Consider the following 25,922-nt stretch of genomic DNA (forward strand, 5'->3'; position numbering starts at 1 on the left):
CTCTGCTAGACGTTCAAATGCACCAGGCACAAGCAACCCACCCCTGAGAGACCCGATTCTAGAAGAGCTGCCGGTTTAATTAACTGGCTTTGCAAAGGACAGCTATTTAGCAATTATGTATAGTTTTCATTACCGATTCAAACTTTTCTGATGGAACCAGAAGCACCGCAATTGTCATCTTTCATTTCAGAAGCTAACTCTGCTTTAAGCTCAGATGCACAAGGCGCAAGCGACCCGCTCCTAAGAGACCTGAGTCCAGAACAGCTGTCTAATACATTAACTGGTTGTACTAAGGACAACTTGTCAGGAATTACATATCTTTTTCTATTGCCGACAGGACCCCTTAGAAAATAGTCAAGAAGAATTCTTAATAAAACGAAAGCAGAAATTCTAACAGATCAGTCAAAGTAAGAATTTATCGAGAGGATATTTTCTTTTTAATACCTTTTTGGAATTATGTATTTTTTTCCACTGCCGATTCAATTTCTTATGATGGAACCAGAAGTACCGCAATTGTCATCTTTCATTTCAGAAGCTAACTCTACTTTAAGTTCAGATGCACAAGGCGCAAGTGACCCGCTCCTAAGAGACCTGAGTCCAGAACAGCTGTCTAATACATTAACTGGTTGTACTAAGGACAACTTTTCAGGAATTACATATTTTTTTCTATTGCCGACAGGACCCCTTAGAAAATAGTCAAGAAGAATTCTTAATAAAACGAAAGCAGAAATTCTAACATATCAGTCAAAGTAAGAATTTATTTATAGGATAAAAGAAAAAAGGAACTAAAAGAGTTAGAACTGATGAAAGTAAACAAGATATTAGCAAAGTAATGCAAATTTTCACAGAGGAAGCTGTTTTGCAATGGATTTTGAAAACGACTCTGGATTGTGCAGTTGATTTTGATAGTTGCAGAGACAAGAGTCTGAATATTGACGATGTTGAGGCTGGAGCTGAACTATGGGCAGATATTACATTTGATGATTTCATTCTCACTGGAATCAATGAGAAAAGGAATGGAAAACATACTATGTTGCTTCAGTAATAGATATCTCACCTTGATGTCAAATTTAAAAAAAATTTGAATCTAACAAGTTTGTATATATAGATGAAAAATTTCTTGTTAGGAGACAATCTTTGAAAATGACACTAGATCAAATCTTCCTAAGTGGAAGAACTAAAAGACAATAGGAAAAGCTGAAATTCAGTACCAAGTTTTCCACATACAATATAAAGTGACCTAACAAATTTGATATGAATCATCTGTTTTTAGTTTGTTTATACCAATACGTGATGAGTCTAATCTTAAATGCGAGTCGCTTTTCTGACCTTTTTAAAAGTTGTTTACAATATTAGGTGAAACAATATCACGAGATGGTGAAGCTGAACCAGGGTGCTAAAGGCTTGCAATTTTCCGATCAAGTTTATTATTCTCTGAATTATGACTATAGCTGAAAGACTACAGAAATATCAAAGGTTTGGTTAATGTCCTAAATTTAAAGGTACATCTTTGTAGAAAAAGTTGGTGGTGGGCTGACAAGCATTGCAATAAAAATTATTTTCTAAGAAAAGATGATGAGCTTGGGCCAGTTTTCCCTATCTCTGCTATTCAGAAGTGACTTAATATTTAGTTAAAATTTGAACTAAACTGTCTTAAAAATTGTAAATGGATTGTTTTGCCACAGGTGACTGCTACAAGTAACAGCAATATTAACTTCAGCGTGAGTAATGATTCTTTTTCCAAAAGGCATTTTCAGCAGTTTCAAAAAACTTAGAGGACGAGTAAATAACCTATACCATGACTAACAAAAAATATACAGTTGGATTACTTGTTAGAAACAAAATTAAAACAAGTCAAAATTGAATGTGAAGAGATCAACGAATCGAAAAAATGTTCATTAAGAAGATAATCTATGGTAAGGTACAGTTAGAATACTTGCGTAAATCAAAATCAAAAGTAAAGAAACTATAACTATCTGATTTGAAGATAAGCAGCAGCAAGAATAAAATCAAGTCAAAAACAAAAGTGAAGAACAAAGAAATATGCAATTACAAGACATTTGAGGAGGTTCCTGCTTACGAAGAGAATCAATATATACAAGAGAGAGAGAAAGATAAGATTTATTTCAACAAAGAGGCTATCACAAGCCCAAAAGGGCCGACTTGGCACTTTATTTTCAGTACAAAAAAAAATGCTCTGTGTTATAAAATCATAAAATTGCAATCAATTGAAAAATTTAAACAATATAAACTCGTAAAATTCAAACAGGAAAACCAAATGTAGACGCAAGGTTAGCTAGCAAGAATTACAAAGTTTGCAAATACAAAATAAACACTAAACCTATAAGATAGAAGTGGATTAATAAGGCGGGTTATTGATTTAAAAGTTCAACTATGTGAGGGATGAGCGCTCTTCTGTTTCTTTCAGTGGAAACTCTTATTGGGGCAATAATGGAGAGTTATCTTGAAACAGAACATGGGGTGCGAGTCCAGGTGGGAGGTTAATATTTTTTGGGAAAAGTGAAGTAGTACGAGGGTTTTGAATGGCATTGCGAGCAATACGGAGAGAATTTTGTGCTCTCCTTTCCTTAAGGTGACTAGATCTGCTCTCCGAAGAAGGGAAATGTAAGGCACTTAACCCTCATTGAAGTTAAGTGCCTTACATACTAAGGCCACTTTTTTGAAATGCCTCTATTCTGTCCGACGATAAAGTGGGCATGCTAGGATGCAAAACAGGACAAGCGTATTCGAGGGTAGGACGTTCAAAAGAGAGAAAAATCTTCAAACAATGTCATATACGAAACATAAATTTATTATGGAGTTCCAGGAGAGAAAATGAAGTATTTGTACGTTTGAAAAAATCGTACTTAATCGTTTAAAAAGTAATTTTAAAGTATTTACAGACATTTCAGAGGGATTGAACAGGAGAACAAAGGGGGAATTCTTAAGAAAATAATTGTTATAACTGTTGACTTTAAAGTGTTTACTCTCATATCACTAGCAAGAGCTTCATCTGATATTGATTTCAAGATTTCCAATAGGTTACTTTTAAGATTGTTGAAACATTTTTCTAAGACAGTTAAATCGTCAACGAATTTTCATCTATCCAGGAAATCAAGACCAAAACTGGGGAACATCATCATAAATTGGGAGGGGATCAGAATATACATTCAAGTATTTGACAACTTGCGTTCTATTTGAAAGCAAGAACGAAATTATCGTTATTATTTAAAGATCAACTAGAAAGCCATTGGTTAGTTTTTTTTTACTAATGCTTTATGACTAATTAAATCAAAAGCTTTTTGTAAGTCAACTGCGATACCATTGAGTCAGGTTTTGGATTTTTTAAGTTTTTTACATATAGTGTCCAAGAGGTGAACCAGATAGTGTGTGGTAGAAGTAGAGCGCAAATTTCCAAATTGCCTTTGGTCAACATTTAGAATTATTTTTACTTTCAACCAATCAGCTAAAAAGCTTTCATAAAGCTTCGAACTAACCGCAGTGAGAGTAATGGGGCAGACACCCACAAAATTCACTTGATTTTAACTAGAAATGCCCCCAAAACTTCCGGGAGGTATTCAGATATCGGTTGGCCCTCGGTTAACCTAAAATCTCTTCACACAAGCAATGAAGACTTGATTTTTACTAGAAGTGCTCACAAAACTTCCGAGAGATTTTCAGCCCTTGGGTTGCCCTTGGCTAGCATGAAATACCTTCGCGCAAGTAATGAACGCACGGTCTTTGCTAGAAGTGCCCACTAAACTTCCGGGAGACATCGTTTTTTCCACTTAGATTGAATTATCCAGTATCTTGTTTGAATTAACCTTAAAAATTTTATCCCATTTTCCTTTTTTGATCAATTCCAATTATAAAGTTCAAATGAGACGAAACAGTGCTCTTTGATTTTAAAACAACATTTAGTTTTTAAGCATAATGGGCAATTTAAATTACTTTGAGGTGATGACCCACACAATAACCCTTGAAATATAGTTGCTAGACTTTTCAGCTATGATGAACAAAATGTCTGTCTTAAAATTTTGATCGGAAGTGTCTGGAAAATTATTAGCCATGTTGCCGTATATTCAATCACTTTTGACTCTTAAGAGGGCACTAGAACTTCTAATTTTCAATCAAATTAGCTCTTTTAAAATATCAATCATATTTTTAGCTATGACTGAGCATGGCTGATTATATCCTTGTATGCCCTATGTTGCTTATATGCCCTTTTGATACCTGGATACATGTTGTTAATGCAAAGATTAAATTCTTCGATAATTCTATTACCGAATAATTACCGGTAATTCTATTAAGATTAAATTCATTTCGTTGGTAATTCTAAATCTGTATTAAAGCTTCCTTCATGAGAGAGCATTTGCAATTTTGAATCTGCAATTTTGAAAGCCCTTTTCCACATATTGACATTAAAGGAATTCTTTTTCATCTCTTTTTTGAATTCACAACTCAAAAGTATATTGAGACGTGGTTTTGAATTTATAAAAATAAATCAGTAAATAGCGGTAGAATGAATCCATATCGGGAATTCGGAATTCTAAAATGCACTTTCATATTAACTGAAAAGTTATCAATTGGCCTTCTGATGGTATAATTGTCACTGAAACAAAAATTTAATTTCAACCCAAAACATAATCGTTAATTCCAAAGCATCAAACCCAAAGCAAAGTCAACTAGCAATCAGAAAAAGGATACACATATAAATTTAAGCATAAATAAATGCGTATTTATGTTAAATATTTGTATGCTAATAGAAGAAAATGGAAATACTATTAAAATGCCATAAATACTGTCCCACTTAATTAGTTCCAAGCATCATTTAGCTAAAAACAAAAATCACCCGATAAATCTCATATTGATAAATGTAAACACAAAACAATAATTTTCATATCTTCCTTCTTTGTTTCTTCTTACACAAGAAACATGAGGCCACTCTTCAACAGCAACACTTACGAACCCATAATCATGTAATTGCCAAAAAATAAAATAGTATTTTTGAAGACTAAGGTTTGCGAAGTTGTGTATCTCCAGTAGTATTTGTCGAACATTTTACAAGCTACCGCTCTGGAGCATATCAGGAATGGCTTCATGCTCACTATCTTCTATATCTATTTTTAAGATATCTACTGTCCTGTGAGTATGATTTTTTTCCTTGAGGAGTGATGAAAATCGTGCCATCTTCCAAACTTGTTTGTTCCTTCTTATAGTTCCATCTATGTTAGAAAGTCCTTAAAAAAGACATTTACTGATTCAATAAAATTTGTTAAATTTATGATATTTTGGACACTGATTAGTTCGGAAATTAAGAAATATCTTTGAGCTTTGGTTATTTAGAATGAAATATGCGTTTTCCTGTTTCATTGGTTTAATGTCAATTCAAAATTTTGTTTTAAAATTCAAAAGCTATTACTTGTTTTTCCTCTTTCATTGTGAAATCAAAGGATTTATAGTCCTCTACTGCTTAGGATATTGCACTGACTCAGATATAAGTATCGAGACTACGAAATTGAGCTTATGAAGGAGTAAATGCTTGTATTGGAACCACTAGTAATTGCCCTAGACATGCTTCAACCTGAAGAAAAATATTTCTTTGGTAGTAGTTACCCGACGATAAAAAGCCTTCAGAAAAAACTGATGAAGCTCAGAAAGTCTGTGAAGTAAACTGCTTCATTGGTTAGCGCACTACTATATATTGTTGAGCAGCGGTATAACTTTTTGGAGGCTCCGTCCAAAGCTGCAAATACTAAGTCCTCGCAAAATGCAGCACGCCCATCTTCAAGAACAAAATATTCCCCGTCAGCTGGAAAGAAGCAGCTGCAACAATGTTGGTTGATGAGGTTAAAAAATTAAAGCAAGTGATCCTGACGACAAGAAGTCCAGCCTCTTGTCAGGTGATGGTTTCTAAGAAATCTCAGAATATGAGACCGATTCATCACAGTCTAATTCTGCAGCTAAGAAAGTGAAGATAGAGGTTATGCAGATTCTAGGGGACAAACAGAGGGACCTTTGCGTTCTTAAGGATAACCCTCATGTGCGGCAAGTTTTTAGAGCTACAACTGTGCATTGCCATCTTAAGCTCCTGTTGAAAGAGTTTTTTTCAACTGGAGGATCCATTCTGTTTCCACGAAGGAATTTCCTAGGAGATCTCAGGTTTGAGTGATTAGCAGTCCTAAAAGTAAATTACCAATACCAGTATCTCCATCAGAAGACAAATCTTTAACCTTGAGCAGGGAGCTACACTTATTTCAATGATTTCTTTACAATGAAACAGGAATATCGACTGTTCATAAGTCAGGCACGGACATTGCTGAAAAGGGAGACATAGAAGTCGGAAAGGTAAGGTCTGGTGAAAAAGGGCAAAATATCACACTTTTTGTATATGATAGTGCAATTGATTATACAGTTGATTACACCTCTGATGATTATTTTCCAAGAAACATGTGTCCTGAGCTCCACAAGGGAACATTGGGTTCAGAATTGAAAAGGGCCTTTGGTTGATGACAACCAATCTATGCGTGATCTGGTGATCATCCAGCCACTCACTGTGTTTTCTGACTGAAGGACTACAAAATAGAGATCAGCAGCACCGGTATGGACCTTAATGGTCTAGTGGTGTTTGTCTTATTTTTTTTATCAATTAGTTCCTGGCTACTAACTTTAAGTAAGGGGTGACTTGGCTCAATACTTACAAAAACTCTGAAAACAGAGTTTTGATTAACATAGATGTAATTAAAGAATTCGTTCATTATGCTGATTCAAAAGATATAATATTCATTAAATTTAATGTTACTCAATTTATTCTCAGTTTAATTCTTCAAATTTTGAAAAAAGGGTGGAAAAATTCCTAAAAGTCAATGAATCTATAAGAAAAAAAAAAATCATACCTTCATATCTAGCATAATAGGTAACCCAACTTCCTTGTTAGTCAAGTAAAACTAACAAAGCCAATACCCTTTCTTTCAATTTTGAAAAATAAATTCACAGATATATTGGCCATCTGCTTGAGCTTGGTAATGAAAACGTTGTTCATCTTTTTACCGTTTCACCTCAAATGACTCAGAGGCTGCAGGCACTGCATTGCTCAGGAATTATTCTCGATTAAGGTGTAATACAATCGGAATCTGCGGCTTTTATGAGAAGAAACAAGTGCAAAGCCATAGCTATAGCCAGTGTTGTTGAAATCCTTAGCTAATCTTACTTCAAACGTTTACTGCAAAAATTATAATCAGTAGGTTTTGTTCCACTTGAATTCATCAATTCATCACATAAATTTTCCAAGAACTCGAATAACTAAGTTCAAACGTTTCCAATCGACCAAAGGCACTGCTATTGTCCCCATTCATCTCAGAAGCTAACTCTGCTTGATGTTCAAATGCACCAGGCACAAGCAACCCAGCCCTGAGAGACCTAATACCAGAACAGCTGCCTGTTAAATTAACTGGCTGTGCAAATGGCAGCTATTTAAGAATTATTTATATTTTCCACTGCCGATTCAAACTTTTCTGATGGAACCAGAAGCACCGCAATTGTCGTCTTTCATTTCAGAAGCTAACTCTGCTTTAAGTTCAGATGCACAAGGCGCAAGTGACCCGCTCCTAAGAGACCTGAGTCCAGATCAGCTGCCAGCTACATTAACTGGTTGTACTAAGGACAGCTATTCAGGAGTTACATCCCTGAATATTACATTCCTGAATATATATATAATCTTTTCCTATTGCCGAAAGGATCCCTCAGAAAATAGTCAAGATGAATTCTTAATAAAACCACAGCAGAAATTCTAACAGATCTGTCAAAATAAGAATTTATGGAGAGGATAAAAGAAAAAAAACTAAAAGAGTTAGAACTGATGAAAGTAAACAAGGTATTAGCAAAGTAATACAAATTTTCACAGAGGAAGCTGTTTTGTAATGGATTTTGAAAAAAACTCTGAAGATTGTGCAGTTGATTTTGATAGTTGCAGAGACAAGAGTCTGAATATTGACGATGTTGAGGCTGGAGCTGAACTATGGGCAGATATTAAATTTGGTGATTTCATTCCCACTGGAATCAATGAGAAAAGGAATGGAAAATATACTATGTTGCTTCAGAAATAGATATCTCACCTTGATGTCAAATTTTAAAAAAATTATGAATCTAACAAGTTTATATATATAGATAACAAATCTCTTGTTAGGAGACAATCTTTGAAAATGAAACTCATTGGTTAGTTTTTTTTTACTAGTACATTATGATTAATTAAATCAAAAGCTTTTTGTAAGTCAACTGCGATACCATTGAGTCTGGTTTAGGTTTTTTCAAGTTTGTTACAAATAGTGTCCAAAAGGTGAACCAGATAGTGTGTGGTAGAAGTATAGCGCGAATTTCTGAATTACCTTTGGTCAAAATTTGGAATTATTTTTACTTTCAACCAATCAGCTATAAAGCTTTCATACAGCTTGGAAAAATCCGCAATAAGAGTAATGGACCGGACATCCTCAAAATTCAATTGATTTTTACTAGAAGTGCCCCCAAGACTTCCCAGATAATTTTGTTTGCTGAGCTTCTTTTTTACGGGAGCAACAAAAACTAATTTCCAACAATCAGGGAACTTACCAGTAGAGGTAATTTTATGAAAAACTACGGACAAAAGTTCTGAAAAGATGTCAGCAAAGACTTTAATTAGTGTGATTGCGCGCAGGTGCTGCACTTTTTGAAGTGTTTAATTTTGTGAGGGTAAAATAAAAGGAAAATTTGGCGAGTATAGAACCTCATAAGCAGCATTAACAAAGAGGGTAGAAAAGCTTTGAGCTATGGAGGAAATAAATTTATTCAGATCATTGGCTGTAACAAGGGTCTCATCTTGTAAATGGAAATCTATATTATTAAGGGTTTTCTCACAATTTTTTTTATAAATTCGTATCATATTTTTGGCTTAGTAGAAATCAAACCCTTGACTCTACATTTGTAATATTCAGAAGCAGATTTAAGTTTTTAATATATATATTTTTGCCGTGAGTAGGCTTCAGATGTTTTACCATTCTGAAAAAGATTAATTTTAAGCCTAATTAGCCTTTTTAGCTGACTAGTAATGTAAGGTTTGTTATTAGAACAAGATTTTACTTTTTTATCAGGGAAGGATTCTAAATATTTGGTTTTAATCAGATTTTGGAAGTAAAGCAATTTAACAGTATTGTCATTTTCCCTTAAGAGCTGGCCAGTTTTCATTGGTAATCCAAGATCCAAACTCAAAAAAGGCCTTCATTGGAAATTGGACGATAAGAAAACTGGGTAACAGAAATGCAAAATTAACGCTGGAAAGAGGGTTCATTAATGAGATAAATTGGTAGATTCTTTCTAAATGGGGTAAAGGAACAGGTCAGCTGTAGAAAGTGTGCGTATTCGTGCAAATCAGATCCAGAGTAGTATTTCCTTTTGCAGTTGGTATTTTTACTATCTTTTTCAAATTCAGGAAACTACAAAAGGAATTTAAATTTAGGTCATTAGCATAATGTACTAGGAAAATACTGGTGTTTGGGAATTAGCAGAGGACATAGTCGGCACTACTATGCAGTTGCTGGAAGAACTGATGTCTTTGTACAGCGTTGTGATTTAGAGAATAATAAATACAGCAAAAAAAAATAAAATAAAAAGGGCAAACCAAAACTTTTGGTCTCAAACTTACCCAAAGGATTTCATTATAATATGAAAGGTTGGGAGTATGAATTCATATAGGGAAGAGATAGTTACCTACAAATAATAATAGACCGCCTCCCTTTATACCTAGGGTGAGGTAATGAGGACGAGCTTTTATGATTCGAAAATAGTTACTAACTTTTAAAAGGTCTGGGTTGTTTCACAACATTACATAACTTTTTTGCAATTGAGGAAGGGCCTATAATTCAGTCAATTTGTCTAGATTTAGGCTGTAAGCGTTAGTAACAAGGAACTTTGGAAAAGCGAAACGGTTACAAAAGCAAGTAGTTGTGTTTTTGATAATTATAAGGGACAGCCTTTTGTGTGTATATACAAGATTTAACGTTGTTTTTTTTTTTTTTCATTTCCAGATTTATACTTCTTCGCCCAAGTAACGACAGTGCATCAGCCAGGAAGAACTCTCCAATTCAAATTCTTTTAGCTTCATATTCCTTTTATATATTTTGTTTACACACTCTTCTTAAAGTAAAATTCCTTGTCTGGAGAGATCGTGAGTTTTAATAGCTCTTAGGAAACAGATAAACTGTTGCCTTAGTAGATAGGGAAGTGAACCTATAAACATAGCGACTACTGGTGGCATGCTGCCATATTCAAAGAACTAGTAGTCGCATACCCACCCCATAAGGGTGACCCCTTATAAAGTGGTTGTTAGCGGTATTCTTTTCTGCAGTATGGTGGCATTACAGCTGTTTTCCATAATTTTTTTTGTTTAATTTTTCCCCCAGCAAACTTATTTTCTTCGCCCGAGTCGGCTCGTTTTGTGCAGAGGAGAGTCCCATATTTCTATCTATAAGCTAACATTTTCTTGTCTATAGACTAACTTACTAGTTTCATCAGATACGATAAGTTTTTTTCTCATCAATTTATGAGTTTAGCCTTATCAAATTATCCATAGCTCATCATATTTCTTTTTTACATTATCTTTACTGTCTGTAACATCAATAGATTTTTATTGACTCATACTAAAATTAATACAGCATATCTGTCTCCTAATAAATTTTATTTCTTATTATAAAGATTTACAATGTCTACCGAAAATTCAAGTAAAAATAACCCTGCAAATATCCCAGATAATTCTCAAATAGCATATCAACAAGTCTCTTGTCAAATAACCCATCAGATGGTAGTTGACCCTTTTTTGCACATTCAAACCTAAGCAAAACCATCTTAAGCAAAAGCATGGATAAGACAACTTAAAAGCATGAAGGCTACTCTAAAATGGGACGATGAATATACTTCAGTCTTGATGTCAAACACCTGCAGAGGAATTTTCCAGCGATATGTAGACGAAATAATTAAGTCAGGAAATACTTTAACTCTCGAGGACCTATGCGAAAAACTGTTATGAAATATAGGCACTAGAAATACCCCTCGGCAATGTCTGCAGGCAATATTATAAATGAAGCAAAACCCAGGGAAATTGTCTTTCAATTCTATATGAGATTAAAAGTGGGAAACATAGATTATTGTAAGCCTTAGTAAACTCAATTGTTCTGCAAGCATTGGAGACGGAGCTGCAAATCGAGCACCAAGAAGTGGTTAGGTCAATACAAAACAATTAAGAAAATCTACACAAAGCATTTGAAATCGCCCAAACTATCGAATCAGTAAAATCTAGTCTTGGATCTAACAGCCAAATGGACCAATTTGAATATTTTACGGCAGGGGTCGCAGAAACAAATATTAGTAGAAACAGAACTCCCAACCGGCAAGCAGGAAGTGCTTCCCGTGATAATAAGTTTTCAAATCAATCCAATTCTTACCGGATGGGTCCACCTTTTTTCCTCCCAGGAAAGGAAAAAAATATCCCGGAGAATACCTTTTTTTAGTCTAGAAATTATCAAGGGCCACGGGGATCACTTTCACATGGTTCTGTGAGGTACTATGAAAGAAGTCTCAGAGATAGTTATAATTATTCTAGCCCTAGAGGTCATTTTGATCAAAGAGGTAGTTCTACTCCAAAATTTAGATGTCGATTTAATTCAGGGCTTAGTTATGAGGAAAATAAAATTTTGTTAGGAGTGATCCGAATAGGAATGGTAATTACCGCGGGGCTTTTAACTCATACCGAGGATGGCAGTTTTTTGGTGGTCGTTCCGATTCAGCTTTCTATTCCCTTTCGCAGGATAATTATGATGGTAGATTTGAAGGTAAGAGAGATTGGAATTCCAATAGATCTCAACAGCAGATTGGTGAGGTCGTGGACAGATGATGAGTCAAAATAGTTATCGTGAGATGTCTGCACCAGAGCGTAGGAGTGGTCTGTTCTCAGGAAAATCACCGGGAAGTTGGTTTCATTGCGGAAGAGTATGACGATCCGAGTCCACCTTTCAACAGTTTTGAAAATATAATCAATTACGATGAAGATCAATATTCCCCTTTAGATGGGTTTTTAAACTTTAACGCCAGGCTCCAGGACTAGCGGGGGATCTGGTATTTTCCCCTTCAATATGTTTGATGTTTGTTTTGTCAATTATATAGCTAGAGATCTAGAGCGAAAGCTCAAAAAATTCAGCTTTTCCGGTTTTACACAAATTTAAGGTCAATAACCTAGGCCTACTTTGTTTTGTTGACATGAGTTGTATTCGATTATTAATTGAGTATGATTTACTCTGAAAAATTCTTACAGCACATAATCTAATATTCACTGGTTGAAAAGTAGAATCCCTTTTTGGAGATTTTCTTGATGTCGCAGGAAAAACTGAAGTATTCATCATTTCTTTATAATATGAAAAGTTGGGAATATGAATTAATTTAGGGAAGAGATAGTTACCTACAAATAATAATAGCCTGCCTCCCCTTTTACCTAGGGTGAGGTCATGAGGACGACGTTTTATAAATTGAGAGTAGTTATTAACTGTTGAGAGGTCTGGGGTCTTTGCCTGGACCTCTGTTACAGCAATTACATCATTTTCTTGCAATTGAGGGAGGGCCTCTAATTTAGTTAATTTGCCTAGATTCAGGCTTTAAGCGTACGTAACCAGGAATGTGGGGAAAAGCAAAACGGTTACTAAAGCAAGTAGTTGTTTGTTTGCTAATTACAGGAGCCAAATGGTAGTCTAGGTATGGGGAAGGAGAGCAATCTTTTTTTTGACGGAGATATTTTTATCTTTGTTGGGAATCGCAGTGGAAGATGATCTGTAAAACGGATGATACCTGGTAATTGCCATGATAGGAATGGTTATTTAGGTCCGTCAAGATACTGCCGATATTTGGTATGTGACAAGCCTGTCACATACCAAATATCGGGGCCAGGCCTTTTTTTTAAGACTCGGATATCCAAATTAATGGTGAAAAAGCGACCTGAAAAAGGCCATAACACGTCATCAAGAGTAGGTGGCCATTAGAAAACAAGCCAGAATGAGAATAAATCTAAAAAACCTTTTCACATTTTTCTTGCTAGGGCCCGGTGGTGCTGCGGTAAAAAAAAATCTGAATCAGAAGGTGGTACAACCTATCCAGCCGCAAAAGACGTAGAAAGCAAGCCAACAGTAACCGAAACACTAAGTAACTGATTCACGAAGTTATAATTTTAAAACTGCGCTACTTGTATTTTAAGATCCATTTGCCCAAGCCGATAAAAAATAAAATACTATGATTCAACTTTCGACGGTTGGAGAGATAAATTATTTGAATAACAAGAAATTTGTTTTCCAACAACCCATACCATCAAATTTAAGAAGACGTAAACAAAAAGCTAACTCAAAGGGCTTAGAAATAATGTTTAAGGGGTTGCTTGTTGAAAATGAAACTAAAAAAATTATTCGAAAATGAACAAAATTGACAATCCCAACAAATAAAAAAAGGAACGGAACAAACGACAGTGAGAATCACACTGAATTACAAACAAAAATTTGAATAGCAATCTCTGGCTAGAAACTGGAAAAGATGTTTTTTGATATTCATCACGTCTTAAGAAGTTATATACGATGATGCATGAATCATAACAGCTAAAGCAAAAAAAGCATGCAAACAGATATATAAAGCTATTGTGAGAAGTCCCTTTCTCTTATTTATTTATTGCCATATAACATTAAGACAGGCTTAATTAAGACATCTTATTTATCTGCTCTCATTTACCAATTTTATTTTCTTCGAACTTTGACTGTCGACCGGTAACCTTTACCCCAACGGTTGAACTCAATTCTCTAAAATATCGCAAAACCAGATCGAAGAGGACTCCCATTAAAAGCGAATGTTAGGACAATACTCGGGAACTTCTGATTCACAATTTCTGACCGACGGATATAGATAACGTCCTTATCTCTAATATTATAATATTATCAAATTATTATAAAGAGAATTATCTAATTTCCTAATGGATCCCCAATTTTTCTTTGGATTAAAAAATTTCTTTTAGCACGAGGAACAGCCTTTCGTATGTATATACAAGATTTAACGTAAGTTTTTTTTCATTTCCAGATCTCCAGAAGTAAAACAGGACGTCAATCTAGCATAGTTCAGGAATAATCTTCGGTAAAGTCCAGTGGGTCCAAGAAAACTGCGAAATTTTTTGATGTTGCGAGGTGGCTTCAACTGTTCAAGTTCTCTGATTTTAGTGTCCTCTAGTTTCACTCCTTCAGGTGTGATGGCAAAACCCAATAAAGAAACTTTCATCGTGTAAAACTGACATTTTGGGCTTTTAATTCGTATGCTCCCTTCCGTTAATCTCTGAAATACCTTTTCCAGGTGAGTGAGATGCTCATCTTTGGATTAGCTGAAGATTATCACATCATCGATCTAAAAACGTACAAAAGATTGCATTCCCTTGAACAGAATAGTCATAAATTCCTGAAAAGTTTCTGGAGATGGAGACGCTCCTTGTGAAAGTTTCTGGAAGATAATTTGTTGATCTGTAACTGGGGAAGAGAAGCTGAAACATTTCTTGCTTTTCTCATGAATGTAGCAAGAGAAACGGAAGTACTCATCACTATACTAAGTTTTCACCCATTTTAATGGCTAGCACTTGTAATCTGTGGATTAACTTTTGACGTCATGTTAGGGTACGATTTTTTGCGTCATTATTTGCTATCTTGACTTGGCCACTCATACGATTCTTCTTAATGATCCTTCAATTTCTTTCCCATATGAAAAAGACTTTGCATTATTAAGTTCAGAAAATTTGGCACGTGGTTGTATTACGTAGGCTAAGAAGACATATATACTTCCTCGTTCTATGGTCCTTTTAGATTGTCGTGCTTGGTCAATGGGTGAAGAGCTTCCTACAGATGCAGCAGTGCTTTTCACTTCTGCAAAAGCGGAAACATCATTACATCCTTATGCTCTCGAGTACTCCGGGAATAGGTTGTTCATTCCGTATTTCAACAATATTGGCGACGTCAGAGGAAATTCTAGGAGAGTGGTTCTTTGTTAATTTCAGAAAATCGACAAAATTTGCCTTAGCCAAGCTTTTCCTCTGCAGGAATTTTAGAAGGAGGGGTATCCTATTCTGGCAGCTTTCGCAGCTTTGAAAACACATCGAAGATACAAGAACAAATTGGCAAGGTCAACTTAGACCATTTGGATCAGACACTGAAGAAAAAATACGGAGGCTATTGGAAATATATGGGAGAATGTTCTCGCAATCAACCTACGACGTTGGTCAAAAAACAATATGGAAGCAGAAATTGACATTATCCAAGACATACCAATACCCAAGATAAAGCAGTTCAACCTCTCATTGGTGCAGCAAAAGGCATTAGATTTCTATGTTCAGGCTCTGTATAGGAATTAGTGTCATATTGTCTTAAAATGGCTTTGTGACAGAAATGACAGAAACATAAAATGGCTTTAAATTAACGGGAAACTCAACCCAGTTGATGCATTAAGCCGACCACCAAACAATACGCTTCTTCAAGCTCGACATTTCTCACTCGAAGATGAAGAAGCAGAGTTTTTGGCAGTGCCAGTACAGACAGAATCAATGACATTGAATTCAAATTCGCCGAACGAAAGTTTGTACTTTTTAGGTTTGGAAGTCCAACAGATTAGGTTGTATAAGATTAACGACGTAGAAATTGCACCGATTATAAGCCTTATACTTCAGCACGGGACAAATGATTACACGAAATTTGGATTTCGTAGCTTAAATGGGGTTGCCTTGCAAAGACAGGAGAACCGGGATGCCGGGTTGAGATTTATCGAAGATAGAAATGGCAAAAATAGCCATATTACAGTTAGTCCACAATACCAAGACTCCTTAGGAGAGGCTGCTAGTCTCCAAGACCAGCTTGATTATATTGATACTTCGGAAAGAAATGAGAAATCGAATGATATGAAAGGAAATGGATGTATATTTATAAATCCACATATAAATCCATGAAAGCTTGAAAAGTTACTGGAAAAGTGGAATATTGTGCCTAGGCTGCAGAATAGGTTGACGGGCCAATCTTGTGAAAGATGATTACCATATTTAGAATGTTACGCATCAGCAAGCGCAGAAAAATTACCCCAAAAATGTACTCGAGGTACAAAAGAATGTCTCCGCTAAAATAAGCTTTAAAACATTGTGTTTGGACACTTTAAATCCTTTGCCTTTGTCTGGAGGCAACAAATGTGTCATTGGCTGCGTAGATGTCCATACTTCCTTAGTTGTCTTAGAACCTGCACCTGATGTTACTGCAGAAACTATTTGTAAATTTTACTACGTCGTGTTATTTCTCATTTTGGAATGTTTTGTTTTCTATTGACAGATTGTCAAGTGGCTTTGCGCTAAAGTCTTTTAAAACAACTCATGAGTTTTTTGAAGGTAAAGAAGCTCTTCACTAGTCTTCGGGCTACTTCCATGAGTGTAGCAGCAGAAAGAAAGGTCAAACTCTGCATACATCTAATTCATAAATATATTGATGTAACTTCAGGATCCTAGAATAAATTTATTTATCTATGCCAATTCATTTTAAACAGTTTGATCAATCATCCAAAGGGGTTTTTCCCTATACCTTAGCATTTGGTCATGAGCTTATTAGTCTTTTTGATATGCGTAGTGCTCACGACTACGACTCAATCTTTATCAATATGGTGAAAAATATGCAGTCCGACTTTTGAAGAAAATTTTCACCACCTATCATATTTCCACTGAGGTCTTCCGACAAGAGCGAGGAAGACAAGCAAAGTAGTTTAATAACTGACCCACCCGAGTTAAGTCAAATTCTGACCAACATTGTCCAATCCCTCCCAAATCCTTATGCGCTCGCCATTTCTTCCAACGAAAATTTTTTGGACCTGGTTAAAATTGTAAAATGTGAACTCATGTTAACTTCACAACAGTTAATATTTTTGTCATATTTACCATTGAATCGAATAGGCAGTGAATTTAATTTATATGAAACAATATCAGTGCCGTACAGAATAATTAACTCCCAACATTATATTAAAACTCAAACTTCTTTCGTCTTTTTTGCTGTAACAAACGATACTGGTTCATACTTGCTATTGAACAGTTAAGATTTAGAATTTAATTGTTTATCTTATAAATAGAAAACCATTTGTGATAGCCATATAGTTCTGAGAAAAGCTTGCTTTCCATCATGCTCATTTGCTACTTTTGCGGAAGATACAAATACAATTAACCAGTTATGCGAAAGGAAGGTAAGAAATTTCTCCTCTCTATTTGCGGCTGTTTTAGACCAATATAGGTGGCTGCAAAGACACCTATGTCTTTGCAAGCCCTAGGTCAGCACCAGTTACCGTGAATCTTGTCTGTCAGAAATAAATTTATTTTTAGTTAATCAAACTTATAAACATCGTTCAATCAACGTTAGTGAGGCCCAATTTTTTCCTATCACCAGCGAGTGTAAAATTAGTCATTTGTCTTTTATAATTAACGATTTTTATAGCCCTACCACTTCATTTCGTGCCGAATCTTTTTCGCCCGTATCAGAAGAAGAAAATCTTATTTCTATTAGATTAAGTTACGTCAAAGTTTACCATTAAAGAACTGAATTAGTAATTGCAAGAAATATTAATATCGAAAACTGTTAGAATTCATAAGACCATTTAACTTCCGCTCGAACTCTTCTTGACGGACGAACCAGCCAGTACTCATCTTCCGTCATTATCACCAACTTTTATACGCTTAATTATATTAGCAATTGCAGTTATTTTGTGTATTTACATGCCTGTGCATGACAAACAAACAACTTAATATATGCTCATATACATTGTTTATGCCCATCCCAATTCTGAGGGAAGATATTCCCTCAGAAGAGGCAACCTTGTGAAAAGGTTATCTTGTGACTAAATGTTCAAAAAGTTTGATTGAACCTAAAGAAAAATTTGAATTTTTAGCTGGGAGCCTACTATAAATATATAAAGATTAAACAAGATTTAAGGGAGGAATTTGGAAAAGAGAAAACAATTACTTCGGTAATATCCCCCCCCCCCCCCACATTCATTACTTGCTTAAGCTATTAATATCCCACAAGGGTTATTTAAATTCTTCAAAGTCAAGTGATTGACAGTTAAAGCTTAGTCTTCTAAGCTTAAGCTATTAATATCCCACAAGGTTTATTTAAATTCTTCAAAGTCGAGTGATTGACAGTAAAGGGTTATTCAACAACCTTAATGCAAGAACGGACGTGCTGCCATTACCCAGCAAACAAAAATGTACTCCTCAGCAAAGCAGTCGATACATTATAAATGCTATTGAATCCTATAGTTTGACACAATCTACAGCTTCCCATAAGACCCTTTTCTGTCTGATCAGACAAGTCGAGCATATATGACACAACAAAGGGGTCAATACTCTGACAAACACTGCGGAAGTATAAATATATCACAATCAGGAATTTCCATAACTAGACTAAAAGAGGTATATTCGTAGAATATTTTTTTTTTACCGAAGTATTTCAAACTCTTAACAAAAGTTTATATCAGTAAAGCTTTTTGGGGTGCTGCACCAGGGAAAGATTTATTTAAAATTTGGCTTCGAATAACCACTATCGTTAAAAAAATTTGTATAGTGCACCGTTTTTAAAAAGAGAAATAAGAAGAACACTTGAAAAAAGAATAAAAACAGGAAAAACATAGAACACTTGGAGAAAAAAACAAGACTGGAAAAAAAATGATAACTCCAGGGATCAGAGTAAAAAAAAAGAAGACAAAAAAGAATAAACAGATTTTTATCATTTAATTCAATTATTTCTTGATATTGCTTGTGAGAGGTTTCGTTTTGTAAAAGATTAAGTTCTGTCAAAGTTTCAGTGGTGTTCAATTTATGTATTTTTGTAGTGTTATGTCAAGACTAATACTTGACAAGAACCAATGTTATTCGTAGCTTTGCCTTAGTGATGACACAGAGGTATCATGCCATAATCATATATTAAAGGATGTGTAATGAGTTTTTGTTCGACACAAGTTTAAATTCTAAAGTTGACATAATTTAACCCAGAAATCAAAGTGACTAACTTACAGAACAAAGAATATTAAGGGAAGAAATGGATAAACGTGATGACATCTTAAATCACCTCACTAATACATCTTGCCTCTCTTACAATTATTCCAAAACTATATTGAATTACTTCGGACAAAATGCAAATAATAAAAAAAAGTAATTCTTTTTTTGTCCTGTTTTTATCCTTTTCTGCCTTTTTTCATGAAATTTTTCATTTAATGAAGCCTGATGGGTTAGGGTGCTATAGATAATTTTTTTTTCAGACACTCCGATCTTTAGTTTAAGTGTTTAATGTTCAATGTTTTAAACCCTCTATCCTTCAGATTCTTCTCATATAGATGATACTTAGATGACACAAGCTACACCCGAACAGGGTTCAAAAACACAAAGCCGGCTTGCTAGTGTAGCACCAAGTCGTGCTTTTTCGAAGCTTGGGAGTATTTGAGAAGTCCCTTTCTTTTATTTTTTTTATTGCCTTATCACTTTACGACAGGCTGATGTCCTTATATCTTTATTTACCCATCTTATCTGCTCTCATTTACCAATTTTATTTTCTTCGACTGTCGACCGGTAACCTATACCCCAACGGTCAAACTCGAATCTCTAATTTATCGTAAAACTGGATCGAAGAGGACTCCCCTTAAAAGCGAATGTTAGAACAATATTTGGGGAGTTTTGATTCCCAATTTCTGGACGACAGATAGAGATAACAAACCTGCTACTCTGATTTGGCTTATTTACTTTCCTATTGGATCACCATTCCTTCTTTGGATACTAACATTTCCATTAACACGAGGGACAGCCTGTTGTGTGTATCTACAAGATTTAACGTAAGTTTATTTCATTTCCAGATTTATACTTGTTCGCCCAAGAAACAACATTGCATCAGCCAGGAAGAACTTCCTAGTTCAACTTCTTTTCACTTCATATTTCTCTTACCTGTTGTGTTTACACACTCTTCTTAAAGTAAAATTCCTTGTGTGGAGAAATTCTGAGTTTTAATAGGCTTTAGGAAACAGGGAGACTGTTGCCATAAGAGATGGAGAAGTGAACCTATACGCAAAGCGGCTACTGCTGGCACGCTACCATATTCAAAGAACTAGTAATAGCTTAACCACCCTATAAGGGTAGCCCTTTATACTATGATGAATGAAGATAAGCAACATAATCTATAGTTAGAGGATAAATGACAGTGATGATTACATGGATATGTAAATGAAATATTGGTTTAGAATAGAAGTGACAGTGAAAATCACAAAATATCCCAGTAGAGCGAAAATTATATTAAATCTATGAATCTTTAATCGATTAAGACAAAGAATAAATTGAATTCCCCCCTAAATTTTTTAATTCAGTTGAAATATCTGATTTGACACCTCATGACCTGAAACTTAGGAATAACACAATGATTAAGCCGAATTTGTTTCGAGCCTTAGTTTTGGAACAAAATTCATTTGAATGACATCATATTTTAGAGCTTTGAGAAGAAAAAAAAACAGATTCTATAAAACAGATGATTCAAATCCTTTCTTTAAGTGTGTAAGCTATTTAGATCGTTGTTGTGGCCAGAAGTGTTAATTTGCCAGTTTTAAGAAGAAAAAAACTATGTAACCGATTTTGTGGCCATGTCTCGAAATGGCTGCACGATAGGCTTGTATACATTGAGTCTCATTGTCACTTATCTTGTAATCGTAGACAATACGAGCATCTTCATGATGATATGGCAGCACCCTTGATTCGATACAGCCAATCTGCAAAAACACAAATTCTTCCTTAAACTTGTGACCTTTTCCGACTGTTTTATCACCAAGAAGTATCAGTATGCCAGTTAAGAAAAAAAAATATGCAGCCCATTTCAAAGCCGGGTCCCTGATCTTCGCATGTAGTAGAATTGTATATATTGATTATCGTTGTAAGTAGCAACCTTCAAGTTAGTTAGCCTCATTTGCTACTCTTTCCAAGGGAAAATGGAGGAATCCCCAGGGAACAAACAGAATGTTGAACTGTCTTGTCTTCTAACAGCACAATTTTTTGTTTTTCCGTTTTTGACGCGTTATGCTTATAATTATTACTAGTACTTATCTTTTAACCGTATATATTTATTTATTTTTTTCATGCGGCATACCTTCTAGCCACATATCTGTTTGTTTCTCGCCTTTCGTTTTTGAGTAAAATTAATTCTTGCAGTTGCTTATCTTCGAGTCGTATGTTTCTTCGTTCTTTATTTTTGTTTTTGACTCGTTGTAATTGAAGCTGACGGAAGTATGCTGATTGTATATACTTGTTCTTAATTTTTGTTTATCATTACTGTATCATTAGACTTTTTTTAACCCCTTTCCTTAGCTGCTAGGGTTGGTTTTGTCACATATAATGGTTTAGGTTGTTCAATTTGTTTCTTGGCATATAAAACTACTTAAAACGCCTTTTGTAAATATACTACTAACTTCTACTACTACTACTGTTATTGTTACTATTACTGCTGCTACTGCTCCCACTCTACTACTTATACAACTACTTTTACTACTACTACTACTATTACTGTTATTACTATTACTACTACTATTAATAGTACTATTACTAGTACTCTTGCCACTGATTCTACTACTGCTACCACTACCACCATTTCTACTACTAATAGTGCTAGAGGGAATAAAGATTAAAATTTAGCAGAATGCTGAGGTAATTTCGAACTAAATAAAAAACACTATATGCATGCAGGCTGTCAAAGGGTTTATAAGTAAATATAAGAAAGGGTTAAAAATTTTGTGTTTAAACTCCTAGGAAATGTTGCACGGGATATTTGACTAACAAAAAGGGAATTTATTTAATACAACCACTACTGATACCTCTGATAGAGCTACTACCATCGCTGCGACTACTACTGAAGCTACAACTAGCACTATTGATAATAATAATAATGTCACTACTTCAACTATGGCTAAGCTTATATCATATATGAATAAGCTTATAGCACTTATTAATGTTGATTTTCAATTGTAAGTGAAAAAAAAACACTTCTTAAGCAGGTTGCCGAAAGAGAGTATCAGCAATTATTTAGATAAAGCTTCTTATGAATGTTGATTTTCACTTGTAAGTAAATAAAAAAACACTATTCTCAAGCAGGTTGCCGAAAGTGAGTATCAGCAATTATTTAGATAAAGCTTCGACCATTAGGTTGAAAATTTCCGAATGTATTAAGTGGTATTTTGAACTAACCAAAAGACACAACACACATAATACCGTTATTACTACCGCTTCTATTTGAAATGGTTGTAAGATCACTTAGACTAAAGATATTTGGGTGGAACTTTCAAGAAATTTGGACGGAATGTTGGACTAAAAACATAACACAAAGTGAAAACTACTGTTAATATCACTAGCGCTACTGGTATTACTACCAATATAAGGGTGAATTTCTTATGAATTTTAAGGAATGTCAAACAGAATCACAACAACTGCTGATATTATTACAACTATTGCTGCTTCTACTACTACTACTGCAGTACTTTTATGGTTATTAAGGTGAAAAATTTAATAAATATCGAGGGACATGTTTAACTAAATCAAAATATTCTTATATTCTTGCTGGTCTTTGAATAGGTGTACCCGTAATATCTCAAATATAGCTCAAAGTATTAAGCATAAGCTTTTCGACGCATTATGAGAGTTCATGAAATAATGAAAAAAAAACTTTTCATACTGCTACTATTACTAAGGCTACTACTCAGACCTTTACTTCTAGCGGAGGTATAACAACTGCTACTACAGGCAGCAGTTACACCTGCATAGGATAATTGTCGAAGGTGAAATAGTCATATATATTTAGGGTGATGTAACCCCCTGACTAAGGCCCGATCGGAACTATCGGGTCGATAAAAGGGTCAAGATCATTATCTGATATGGAAAAAATAATACGGTTTACGACATATATATATATATATAAATATATATATATATATATATATATATATATATATATATATATATATATATATATATATATATATATATATATATATATATATATATATATATATATATAGACATATAGATAAATATATATAGACATATATATATATATATATATATATATATATATATATATATATATATATATATATATGTGTGTGTATATATATATATATATATATATATATATATATATATATATATATATATATATATATGTGTGTGTGTGTATATATATATATATATATATATATATGTATATATATATGTATATATATATATATATATATATATATATATATATATATATATATATATATATATATATATATGTATATATATATATATATATATATATATATATATATATATATATATATATATATATATATATATATATATATATATATATATATATATATATATATATATATATATATATATATATATATATATATATATACTAGCTGACTCCTGCCACGTGTTGCACTGGAGGGATGTGTTCTGACACGTGGAGTGTCAGTTAGTCCCCTCCCCCTAACAACCCCCTCGCTCATAAACAAAAACGCTCTGTCTTCCTTGAGAATTTCAAAAGCTCAAGTCAATAATATCTCAGGAAGTTTCTAAGGAAGAATAATACAGTTTAAATTTTTGGACACTTTGAAATTGATGTACAACTAACCAAAAAGTGCAGGTAACTATTACTAGTAATGTAACTACTGCTGTTAATACTATTACTAAAACTACTACAACAAATGTAATCATCACTGTAACTACTTTCGACTACTCCTACGTAAAACTGTGATTGACCACTTTTGGATTTAACCAAGAATAATTTTGAACGTCAAATATTACAACTCTTAATTCTTGTGACTACAAAAAATTACCCTGTGACTACTTACAACTTAGACTTTGTGTACTTTTGACTGTTACTGCTTACGATTGCGACTACTTAAAACTATGGCTACTTGTGACTTCGACTGTGACTGCAGCTACGTGCGACTTAGACTAAACGTGAGTCCGACTGCACTTACCTGTGACTTAAAAATCAACTAGTTTTTCCGTTAGTGAGCCTAGTTTCTTTTACTATTGTAACTAATAGCTTTTACTAGCTTTGACTGAAGCAACTAGTAACTACAATCATTTCCCAATATGACTTTAATTGTTCAAGATTATGACTCTGACTACTTTGAAGTCCGAAAAATATGACTACAACTATTTTTGACTTTAACTACTTTTGTCTTTCAATTTTCAAGACCTGAATAATTGTTTTTCTTCTTTGAAAATTTTGCACAGTAAACACTACCTACTCCAACTACTAATGCCAACGAATCTTACTACTTGTAACTGCAAGTGCAAAAAATTAGCTTTTGACTGCTGAAGGCTGTGAGTACTTGCAACTCTGACTACTACTATTGCTGCGATTCCAACTCTGACTACGACTGCTACTGCTATAACTACTGATACTTTTACTATTACAACTTCTGATACTTCAATTAAAAAAAATGAACTAATATCAAAACATTTAGTCGTATTTACTCCGTAAGAATGACATCAAAATTTTACATCTTTATAGCAAGACTAGATATTAAGTTAAAACAAGAAAAAAATAAGAGTAAAAGAAAGAACCACGCCAAATAAATATTACAAGGAAATAGTATAATTTATTTCAAGTGATATTTTATGTCAATTCCATAAATAAAAAAATAGATTAACGGAAAAACATCAGCAAATAGATGACAGTGTAAGATGAAGAGAGCTATCGGATGGTATTGATAATCCATAAAGAAATAGAAAAGTAAATTGGAGATTTCTTTGAAGCCGTGGCTGAACACTTTGGAGCAGATAACTTTCGAAAGAAAACTCCCTATCGATAAAGGGAACTTACTTGATGACGATGACCCAAAAAATTACCACTGGAAAACTTCTGGTAACATACAATTTAAACCTGTAAAGGCTTGGCGAAAATTATTTTTGGCTATAATGGTATCAACTTTATCAAGACCTGTATCAGCATAAAGATCTGTAGAAGGTTATAGTCGAGGGAGGACAATAACATCTTTTAATGCTCTGTACTGGGCTCTCTGAAGAGAGTGAAGAGAGTTTTCTCTGAAGAGAAAGAGTGTAGATTTGTGAGTATTTCCCTAAACAGAGCAGCAATAAGAAAGGTAAGGACACACAAAATAAAGATTAAGCAAAATATCAGTTTATAAAATTGAATTGGCATGGTTTAGTATTAAAGTGTTTCTAAAAAAGACTGGATGTGTGTGTGTGCTATATGGGTCTTAAATTTCAAAAGAGAATCAATGAACACTCGAAAGAATTTAACTGTTGTAAGCCAGGGGATTTCATCCTCACCCTAAAACAAACGGATCATACCATTGAGCTCCGACATACTACATGGCATTTTAAACTTCTTAACTGCACTTTTTTTATTGTTAAGCACCATCGCGTTAAGCAAGCACCATTTTTTAACATTAAAGAGAAGATTCTGAAATTTCTGGACTGCCAAAGTAAAATAGGAGTCTACAATGAAAAAGTTACCGTCTTAAGGGAATAATACAGGGTGAAAGTTAAATAGGAGTCTACAATGAAAAAGTTACCGTCTTAAGGGAATAATACAGGGTGAATAAAAGAATTAAGACCATCCACTAGATCATAAATATAAACAAGAAATAAAAGGGGACCTAACAACGAGCCTTGGGGAAATCCCTTTAAAACTGGTAAAGGTGGTCGATATAATGATTGTATTTCTTATTTTATCTTGTTTTTGGTAATGTTCTATGGGAAAAAACATACACTTTAACTTAATCATCGTTTTCAGTAAGAGGCATTTAATGATTTAGTACTTAGGAAC

General features: G+C 34.1%; 1 long non-coding RNA gene across 1 annotated transcript in view; it reads right to left on the bottom strand.

Annotated features, from left to right (window-relative positions):
- Window positions 1–2,106: 2,106 nt before the first annotated feature.
- Window positions 2,107–25,922, bottom strand: part of LOC136038567 (uncharacterized) — a 40,516-nt gene continuing 16,700 nt past the window's right edge. Inside the window, exon 3 of the long non-coding RNA XR_010620249.1 lies at window positions 2,107–5,240. This is a non-coding gene — a long non-coding RNA (uncharacterized LOC136038567). The remainder of the gene's footprint in view (window positions 5,241–25,922) is intronic.

The sequence above is a fragment of the Artemia franciscana genome, chromosome 18 (genome assembly GCF_032884065.1).
Source record: "Artemia franciscana chromosome 18, ASM3288406v1, whole genome shotgun sequence".
NCBI lineage: Eukaryota > Metazoa > Arthropoda > Branchiopoda > Anostraca > Artemiidae > Artemia > Artemia franciscana.